Here is an 11,777-nt window from a genome sequence, read left to right as displayed (position 1 = left end):
ATACAAGGAATCTAGAGGTTATACCACCTCCACCCTTCAATTAACATAGGGAATATAGAGGCTATACCACCTCCAACCTCACACCAATATCTTCGTAAATCTACCCTAAAATGGGAAACCAAAATTCATTAAGAAGAACCAGACACAATACCTTTAATGGCTCCACCCTACACTAGGAATCCAAAGCTCATTGACTTAATTAGTTAGCCTACAACCAAACAAAGAAGGTTCTAGGCCACTCCTTAGACAAGAATCCAAAGAAACAAGGCCTCCACCCAAACTAGTGAATCTATATGCCAATTTCCTTCACGTTAGAGATGCACATACTACTCTTTTACGCTCAAAACCAAAAAGGATTACTCCTCGCATCCCATCCGTGTCTTGTTCTTCTCTTCTATTTCTCCAAGGAAAATCACTTCTTCTTTCCTTATGCTACCTCCCTATTGGTTCATGATTTCCACTATGTGTTCTCTGTGGTGAAACACACTCCTCCCATTCCTGAGAATATCATCTGCTCTCACCCACTCTCTGTGTTTTCCTTTTTTTTTCTAGCACTCAACCCCCCCCCCCCCCCCCCCTCTTTGTCTCCTACTCTTGATTTTTGTAAATGCTCATCTTCTCGTTTTCCAACCACGTCATGGTATCATTTTGAAGGAATCTTCTACTGCCCTCATAATGATGATCATTTACTGTCTTCATGGTGGTAGGCTATCATGGCCTTCTTTACCATTGGTGAGTCTCATGGCTAGTAGTTCTAGTGGTCCCCACAACTGAGCTAGCTCGCCATATCTTTCCTTAATCATTTGATTTGCATCCATATAAAAATTATGCCAAATAGAATATACTTTCATTAAGGATCAGTCCTCCTCAATTTTTCCCAAGCACTTCCTGCCTCAAAGCTCTAAATTTTGTGTTCCCTATCCCAGGTCATTTAGTTACAACAAAATGATAACAATATTACAGTAGAAGGGTTTTACCAAAAGGGACTGTCACATACCCAACCCCCTTGGAGGAACACCATCCTCGGTGTTATATACCTTAACATAATTAAAACATGATTTAAACCAAGAACAAAACTATTATGATATTTATATACACAACTTTGTACAATCATTTACAAAATTATTTACATTTTTTAACCAATAAACAAAAATGTATGTGTTGCCCACATATGATCAACCATCTCCCATGTGGATTCCTCGGGCCCAAAGTTCCTCCACTGCACCTTGACTTTCTCGATTACTCAATTTCAAAGCATGATATGCTTCTAATCTAGGATGCATAGAGTTTTCAGCCAGAACTCTCGCTCTAGTTCTACCTATAGCATTAACCAGTCAATCACATGATTAACATTATGTACATACTTTTTGAGTAAAGAAACATGAAAAAAATTATGAAATTTTATTGTCGGTAGCGAGGCCAACCTATATGGTATTGGCCCTATCGTTTCAACCTCTTGAAGTGGCCCACATAACTATGGTGCCATCTTGGCACATGAACCAATTTTTAAAGAACTTCTCTTGGGTCAAATCCATAAGTAAACATGCTCCCCTACTTCAAATTCCTTATGCATTATATGTTGGCCAAAATAGACTTTATGTCTATGTTGTGTCATCTTTAGATTTTGTCTGATGGTCACCATTTATTTCTCCATTTATCTTAACATATCAGGCCCAATGAGGAACCTATTCACTGGATCATTCTAGCTGATAGGAGTATTACACCTTCTCTAATAAGAAGATTCAATTGGGATCATTTTCAAATAATTCTAGTAGCCATTGTTGTAGGAAAACTCAACTAGTGGAATAAACTCCTCCCACTTCCATTTATTTCTCCATTTATCTTAACATATCAGGCCCAATGAGGAACCTATTCACTGGATCATTCTAGCTGATAGGAGTATTACACCTTCTCTAATAAGAAGATTCAATTGGGATCATTTTCAAATAATTCTAGTAGCCATTTTTGTAGGAAAACTCAACTAGTGGAATAAACTCCTCCCACTTCCTTAGCTGGTGCATCACATGCATTTTAAGCATGTCTTCTAGTACTGTATTTATCCTCTCTATCTTCCCATTTTTGTGTGGATGGTATGCTGTGCTAAATGCCTATTTTGTCCCTAGGCTAGTAAATAATTCCTTCCAAAACTTAGAATTAAACTTTGCATCTTGGTCTCAAATAATTTTCTTGGGTACTCCATTGATCCAGGAAGCTCCAGAGAGACACACAGGACAAAGATGGCTCAAAAATCAAAGTGTTTGTATTGTGCTCAAGCCAGGCCCAGATCGAAGACCTTGTCGTCCTGATTGTGGTGGTGCAAATGGCTCATCAAACCAAGTTTGTACGTGAAAGATAGAGCTCTTCAAAGTTTGACATGATAGGAGAAAGTGGGGCACACAACATGCCACATGGCATCCCAGTAAGCAGGAGGGACCCACATGGTAGCCCATCAGCCATTGACACTTGGCATTTTCTTATTTGTCTCCTAAACTGCATAAGAGACAAAATCATGGGAAATGGTTATTCATTTTAATATATAGTTATTAATATAACTATATAAAAGCAATAACCCCTTTAAAACCCCAAAAATCACATTAAGACATGGTTTCGAGATCGACAACATATATCCCACATATATATTATGCCATATATATATTAATGGCCCACACACACACACACACATACACACAAAAACACACACACACACACACACACACACATATGTATATATATCGCATACATTATATGTATATGTGGCGATACAAAATCGCCATGCTGATTGCGACATCACTGATATATATATATATATATATATATCAGCGTAACCCTCATTATGGCACCGATACCTCCGCCGTTCTGACTGCCGATATAGCAGAGAAGACCCAGAAATCAGGCCGATATATACGCCAGTGCCCATTTTAGTCATCGGTTGCAACTACTGACTGCCAACTACGACTTATGCGCACTGTTATATACGCCGATGTGGATTAATGCATGGTTTAAGGGGACTGGCACCCCTATTTCAAATATTTTATGGTTGTTAAAAGGTTCATATATGGAAGAGGGAGGATTTGATCCCCCGACCTCTCCTCAACGATCCGCCTAATATTACCAATGCACCAACCACTCCCATTGGGAAATCCGCCGATGAGTTTGTATTTAAACTTAGATTTTTGAGTTTGCACATAGTTCGAGGAGGAGGAGAGAGACTGCAAGCATGGATTTCGAGGCAGAATGCAGGCACATATTTCAATGCAGCAAATTAACTAATATTTTAATGCAAGAACCATGAATTTTGCAAGAGGGAAAAATTCTCACTTTGTCAAAAATTGATAAGTTTTATATGGTTTCTACACCTCTCATCACCACGAACACAATGGTGTTGTTTGTTTCTTCATCAGAGATCTGAATTTTCTAGTCAGTTCCAGAATGCATGTGGAACCATGATTTTAGCAAAAACATGGAGCGGAACCATGAGCCATGAGATTTTCCCAAGAAGGTAAATTTTTGACATTTCAGAATATAGTCAAGTTTATACTTGTTTTTCATGGTTTTCTGCATGGATCGCAATGGTGAGATCAAATTCGCCATCTGAGTTGCAGATTTATAGTCCATCCATGGAATAGAATCTTTGAGGAATCCTGAGGGAATCTCAAAGATTCCTTGAGCCCGGAATTCTCAACTTCTCAGAATTTGGATTTTGGATAGTCGATTCATTACTACTTGACTTCACAAATCTGATGGTGGCTTCAGCTTTCTTATTCTTTCATTTTTCTTCTAGTCACTTTTCTAAGTGCTAGTGCAGATGTCCACATTCTTGTGTAAGCAACCATCTTCATAAGATCAATGCCTTGAGAGCAATGGTCCGACAAGCTTCAGCAGTGAGACATCCAGTTCTTCAGATGGCCCTTGGTTGTGAGGTATATGATGTGTTCATGTACTTCTTCTTTCTGCATTACGTTATACAGATCCATGATTGATGTTGATGTAGGATCTTATTTATTACATGTTGTCATGATTCCTTGCTTGATTTGATGCAGAATCTTTATGTGATGTACTTTTTGTCATAACTCATCATGTTTTGCTTTGAGATCCCTTGTGGTATGTTGTTGGGATACTCTTGTTGTCGTCATGCATGTGTTTTGCTTTGACATCCCTTTTGTGCCATGTTGGCAGGATGCGCACCATGCTTGTTTTCGTGTCATACTGATAGGAGTATTTTGATTGAGAGTTCTAGTTGTGGAACATCTCTTAGAGCCACTCCTGCGTGAGGTAATTCTTACTTGTATGATCAAGACATCATCTCTGTGTACATCACCTTATTGACAACACATAATGCAGCAACCTACACCATCTTGACACGGGGCCCAGAGACGTAGTCCCTCCTGGATGAACTCCATTATCAATGGCTTTTGTTCTCATGTGCTGATGATTTTTATGTTCCTCTTCCTTATATTTTGCAGCTGTATTTGTTAATGTTCTTTTAAAATGCAATTTTAACACATCACAAAAGTAAAAGGTCTTGGAAAGGTCTTTCTTCACACTCGGACCTGGATCAAGTGGTATCAGAGCAGGTCTTAACGTTGATGTGAATTGCAGTGTGAACAATGACAAAGGATGAAAGAGCAATGTACGAGACCATGCTTAACATTTCCAAGAAAGTGGAAATCATGTATAAAACTCTACAGAAAGAGACAGAGGAAAAGGAGCGATTATAGCTTCAGTTGAAAGCCACAAAAGAGACCATGGAGGAACTGAAGCAAAACAAACATAATCTTCAAAAAGAGAATGATGAATTGGAGATGCGTCTACATGAAGATAAGGAGGAGAAGCAGAATTTGCTACTATAGCTGCAAGCAAAGGACGAGGCCTTGGAAAAGCTGCAGCGAGACCCATGCGAGGTAAAAAGTATTTCTCCATCTTCATGTATGTTTCCTGATGATGATTTCGCTATGTTTGAAAATCATACCACAGGAATTGGATCCAAACTATTGAAGAGAATGGGATATGAAAGAAAAGGCTTGGGCATTAATGGCCAAGGCATTGTTAATCCCATCCAAGTAGAGGAATTACTGTGTCGATTAGGACTTGGGTATGTATCAGGAAATAAGTTTGGGAATGCAAACCACCAACAACAAATGATGAGAAACCCTCATCAATTCTTTCCAAATAAAAAGAGAAGGTAAAAGATGTTGACTTCCTTTCGGATTCATCTCTTAATAGTATGATGTCTGTTGGAGATCTGGAGATCCCAATTACAGGGACAAATATGAGGCTCCTTAAAAAGACAAGGCACGAGGGGAAAAATATTGGTGCTAATAACCAAGGCATCACTCAACCTTTGGAGGTTGTGCATGGGCATCAATTTGTAGGCTCGAGATATAATAAAGGAGAGTGATCAAAGGTATCAAAGTTGTCCAAGACATCGTCGAGGAAAGAGAATGATGGAAAAACATCCCCATTATCCCATGATAGCTTCCATTGCAGGGAGAGAGCTGAGGCAAGCTCTCATTTCCATATTGACATCAAAAACAACAAAGGAAGGTATAACCATTTTCGATCTTCAAATGTTCATTTTGATTATGATCATGTTTTTAATGATGAATGAAGATTAAAGCATCAGAAAACATGAACCTTTTGTGGTTTACGTAACCATATCTTTTCCAAGTGTTGGAAAAGAATGGCAGCACTCATGAGGTGTGAAATACCCTCTCGGCAGCATGAAAAGAAATAGGTTAAACAGATATGGAGGAAGAAAACATACTATAGTCATTGCGACAGAAATGGCCATAAAAGAGCCACTTGCTGGAAGCTCCATCCAGAGCAGCGCCTTAAAGACCAAGCATCAGTGCGTGAACCAAGAAGAGCGGTTGTTTGACAGCCAAAACCACATCAAAGAGGTGACCCATTCACATTGATAAGTGAAAAGTCGTTTTTTTGACATGATGTCATTTCATGGTCATTCTTTGTAAATCATTTGTTGCATTTTTAAAGTGTAAAAGTGATGATGTGTTTCCATCACTTGGTCAACAACAATGATGTCTGGTCATGTTTTAAGTCGTCTTTTGAGTCACATGTTAAAACTCTCAAAGTGATGTTATGTTTCCGTCATTTGTCAAAACAATAGTGTTTGGCCTTATGAATGTAAATCATGTGTTGCAGTGATGTTTTTTTTTCCATCACTTTGCGAAGCAACCATGATCGGTTGGCCTTGTTGTCGTAGTTGGGGTATTACGTCCATCTTGTTGTAAACTTGGCAAGTATGGGACGTTTGTCTTTAGTTTGGTCATGTCATTCCAAGCATGTAATTTTCAAGCAATGTACTACAGGTTGTAGAAGTAGCAAGTGTCGGTTCGTCGCTTAAAGCTCCGAAGAACAAAGGTGAAGGAGATGGAAGCAAGACCTTTTTAGGATGCTTGTGACGCAGACAGGGTTTAGATAGAGATGCAGATTATTTTTCATGCTTTTGGAGGACCAAAAGCTCCTCATTGGGGAGGATTGATCCAGGAGGCTCCAAAGAGACACACAGGACAAAGATGGCTCAAAAATCAAAGTGTTTGGATTGTGCTCAAACTAGGACCCAATCGAAGACTTTGTTGTCCTAATTGTGGTGGTGCAAACGACTCGCCAATCTAAGCTTGTGTGCAAAAGATAGAGCTCTTCAAAGTTTGACATGACAAGAGAAAGTGGGGCCCACAACATGCCACATCGTATCCCAGTAAGCAAGTGGGACCCAAATGGTAGCCCATCAGCCATTGACACTTGGCATTTTCTTATTTGTCTCCTAAACTGCATAAGAGACAAAATCATGGGAAATGGTTATTCATTTTAATATATAGTTATTCACCTGGAATGTAGCCTATTTAAATGGGGGAATTAGATCCATATTTACTCTAGATCTACTAACCCCTGAGAGGTATTTGATCCCTCTCGGGCTTGGTGGATCAAGAGTAAAAATGGATGTTGTAATTTAAGGTATGTTAAACATTTTAGCTTGGTTAAAATAAAAAATAAAATAAAATTCAACTATTAATTTTATTAATTTTTATAAATTACTAATAGTAGTTTTTAAGCTCTAGGTTTATGATAACCCATGGTATTGACCCATGGTAATACCATGGTATTCATTTGAGCATAGACTATTTAAAGGGGAAATTCTATCATCTTAGATCCATCTTAATTCTAGGTCTACCAAGTGCTCAGAGGGATAAATAGATTTCATCCCCCTAAGAGTGGTAGATGTGGAGTTAAGATGGATATAGGTTGGTTTTTATGATAATGAAGATATTAAATAGACTTAGGAAATTATATTGTAAGAACATCTTAAAGTGAATGGTTAAAGAATAGACATTGGACAAGTATATTTGTATACTTCTGTTTTAAACTGAAACAAATCCAGGGCTAAAAGGAATGGATTGATTGCACTAGTCATCCTTCTATAACTTTCCAACATATGCTAGAGTAAAAAGATTGTAATTTGGGTAATTTTTCTAACTCCAAACAGGAACATACTTGTGTATTGGCAGGGTGGTTACGAGGTCCCTAGAAGTGGTGAATTTGAATTTTTCTTGGTTTTATATATAGTATTAGATTTTTTCTCATGCTTTTTGTGAATGACAGGTGAATTTTATCCTACACCCACTAGGTTATCGATATGTAATTTCGGTAATTTTGATTTCAAAATATATTTTAAAGAAATGCAATGATTTCATCTGTGTATTCAATAAACACAATATTCTAATGGAATTATGGATTTGTGGTTTACCTATATAGATTCCATGGAGAAGTGTTAGTGGTGTGACATCAATTGTCCTCAAGCAAAGGCTTTAGTTTACTCTTTTTGGAAGCAAATACTTTCTTCCAACATTTTTGAGTTCCATGAAAAATTTGAAAGTCCTGATAGTATTCAATTATGGGTTCAAGAGAGACATAGTATTCAATTATGGGTTAAAGAGATCCACACTGAATGATCTATCAGCCTTATCTTCACTTAGTTTAAGACTATTCACTTGGAGAGCCTGCATGTGCCCCCACTTCAAGAGCATAGTAAAGTCATGTAGAACTTAGAGAAGCTATCTTTAAGCTTTTAGTGAAGAATGGAAAAATGTATGGGTTCAAGAACAACCAGTCGAGCATTAAGCTTCCAATAATGCTAGATTTTAACCTGGAGCACTTTTGTGATTTGGAGGAGATACCCCCTCATATTTGTGACACATCTTCAGTTGTGAATTGGACTATTACTAACTATGATTTCATTACACTACTTGTTATTCTTTATTAATAAGTGGTTAAGATTTTGATATTGAACTAGCTAAGATTTTTCTTCCTTCTATGAAATTGTGTGTTCTATAATGCTTCTTTTCCATTCACTATGTATAGCATATAAAGTGTGTATAATGGAGTAGGAAGATTGAAAAGTCTTGTGATCCTTGAACTATGTTACAAGGCAGAAACCCAACGGGGCAGGGTAGGTGCATCCCCACAAAGGGGTCACAAATACCAAAGTTGGTATTGGCTAGTGACTTGAGCTAGAAAATTTCCTTTACCCTTGTATTAATAGTGAATCCAGAAAGGATTCTAATATTATCTTTATAAGATTTATATCAATTAATATTGATGAATAAAATTCATGAGACATGAGCTAGGATGTCCTTGCAAGGTGGTTGTTTATTATTGGAAGCTATGATGGCCATTATGTCAAGCTAGGTGGTCGCACTCCCTTGATCATGAGCATGATTGTGATCAAGATGGAAGACTTCATAGTTTAGATTGATTGTTTAGTAGTGATAATTAGTGGGCTCATTCACAAAAGCTTCTATTTCACTAATCCTTTCTATAGAGCTGTCAGATTCAATTTCCAAAGGTTTTAATTACACTATAGAGTTGACTTCTGAGAGAGTTGTGATTCACAGTGTTAAGTATAGCAGCTATGACACTTGAATGAAGACAAGCATAGTAGATGTATCAGACTCTGTTATAAGCTTACCTGCATATTATGAGGGACTTGGTTGGCTTTTTTATAATTTTATAAACAAGTTCCATGTCGTGGAAATGTGAAAAAAAACAGTGATATTGCCACCATGTGGCTCTTGTCATATATGGTTTTATATTTTTTCAAAAAATTCTCTAAGAGTTCACAATGCTAAGATTCACTAGGACCTTACAAAGTTTTATTGTCTAGTGAAAGACTCGCCAAGATCTTATAAGATTTTATAATTGGGTAAAATATTCACCATGCCTGGTGAGAGATTCGCCAAAAAATTATATATACATATTATATTATTGATAAAATCGCCTTCCATTTTTCCTATATACCATGGAGATTCACCCATTTATTATACATATAAATTTAGGGGGGGTTCTTAAAATTTTCCCTATTTCACATAATATTCACTTGCACAGGATACAAGCATTCAATCAACAAAAAATATTAGCCATTCTTCATCCATAATATAGGAATTAAACCACTCCTATAAATTTATGCAGGAGATAGCATCCTCAACATTAATTTAGTCATTTTAATAACACAACCAACGTTTATACAATCTTGAATACGAGTTACATGCACAAGGGTTCAGATAAGCACTTATCTTCGATCAAGAAGGCTAGACGCTGAGTTTGGGACTTCAACTCTCCACCCAACCTTAGATTGGCTTACACTGCAATTATTTCTTGCAAGCAATCACCCATGAGGTAGATTTAGAGCTTGAGGAGGAGTGCTATCATGGAATCAACCAATGCTTCTAGATGAAACATGGAGTCTAGAGACTATACCATCTCCACCTACCATCTATTTAGTGAATCTAGAGGCCACTCCACTTCCACCCTTCAGTCAATACAAGGAACCTAGAGGCCATACCATCTCCACCCTCCAGTAAATACATAGAGTCACAAGGCTATACGACCCCCATCCTCATACCAATAACTCAGTAACTCCACCCTGAACTGGGAAACCAAATTTCACTAATAAGAACTAGGCACCATCCCTTCAGTGGCTCCACCCTACACTAAGAATGTAGAACTCAATGACTTAGTTTCTTAGCCTAAAACCAAGCAAAGAAGGTGTAAGGAAACTACTTGGCCAAGAATCCAAAGAAACAAGGCCTCCACCTAAACCAGGGAATCTAGAGGCCATTTTCCTTCACCTTAGAGGTGTCCATACTACTCTTCTCTGCTCAAAACAAAAAATGGATTTCTCCTTACGTTATGTCTGTGTATTTTTCTTCTCTTTTGTTGCTCCAAGGAGAGCTATTCTCCTTTCCTTACACATCATCCATGATAATTCACAATTAACACTATGTGTCCTCTGTGGTGCAATGTGCTCCCTCCCATTTTTGAGAATGTCGTCTGCTCTCTCCCACTCTATGTTTCCCCCTTTTTTTTCTAGTGCTCAATCCCCCTAACTCTTTATCTCCTCCTATTTTTCTGTGAATGCTCCTCTTCTCCTTGCCCAACCACGCAGTGGCATCATAATAGATGAATATTTTTCTACCCTCACCATCATGATCGTTTTAATTGTCTTCATGGTAGTAGGATGTTTTTTCCTTCTCTACCAATGATGAGTCTCTTAACTAGTTTTTTTGTTGGTCCCCACAACTCAGCAAACTCGCCACATATTTTCCTTCATCATTTGATTTGAATTCATATAAAAATTATTCTAATTGGTTTAAGCTTCCATTAAAGATCATTCTTCCTCAAAATTTTCCAGGACTTAGTTGCCCTGAATATTTGAAATGTGTGTCCCCTATCCTAGGAAATTTAGTTACAAGAAAATGATAAAAATATTTACAATATTTATAGTAGGGGGTAGGGTGTTTACCAAAAGGAGTTGTCATAACTTGAAATATAAAATTGAAACTAAGATTTCTTGGTGTTCTTTAATGGCCAATTTTAAAATGAACCCCCTGCATTGCATAAGACCACAAACTTGGCTTATTGGATGCAATTAAATACAAGTTTGAGGATGAGAGAAATGTCATGGTTTAATTATTTGGTACTTACAATTCATGCTTTTAGCTTCATGTACCCACCTTGACCAATTGTTTTTGATAACCATGTTTTTCTAGCATTTTATTGGTTTTTTTTTATGTGTCTGGGAGCCTACAAAAAGTTTCATATATGTTAGATATCACAAATTTTATGCAGAAATAAAGAAAAGTCAATATATTAATATCAAAATATCATATAACTTCCTGTAGACCAGGTGGTGTCTTTCCTTTTTTCTCATTTTCTTATCCTTTGCATCCTCCATTAGATTCTTCCACTCACTCTCAAGTATCATTGGAGGATACTCATACCTATTTTTTATTTTTATTTTGCAAATGAACCCTATATTTATCCCTCACATACTTTAAATATGCACTAGCCAATGAGGTGACTTCACTTTTGTTGAAGGATTCAACAAATAGGTGGACCAAATAATTAATGAGATCCTTTTTCAAATTGGAATTCTTAGAATTCCATTGTGTGTGTATGGTGGGCCCAATAATATCCTATGCCTTTTCAAAAACCCCTCTTTTGAAACCTTGTTGTTGAAGATAGTGGTCCAACCTTGCATAAAAGGATCTTGGAGCTTTTTCTAACCCATAAGAGCTTTCTTAATTTTTCACACATAGTATTTATTTTCAAACAAGTCAACACTTTCTAGTTGTTCACTGTATACCTCTTCCTTTAAATATCCATTTAGAAAGGATAATTTAACATCCATCTAATAAAGTTTGAAGAGTTTTAAACACACACATTCAAAACACATTTTTATTACTTATAATATGGCAACT

The sequence above is a fragment of the Pinus tabuliformis genome, chromosome 7 (assembly GCF_031772625.1).
Source record: "Pinus tabuliformis cultivar Carrire ecotype Pingquan chromosome 7, CPIR1, whole genome shotgun sequence".
In the NCBI taxonomy this organism is placed as follows: Eukaryota; Viridiplantae; Streptophyta; class Pinopsida; order Pinales; family Pinaceae; genus Pinus; species Pinus tabuliformis.
The sequence above is the reverse complement of the archived record's forward strand: the minus strand, read 5'-3'. Positions refer to the sequence as shown.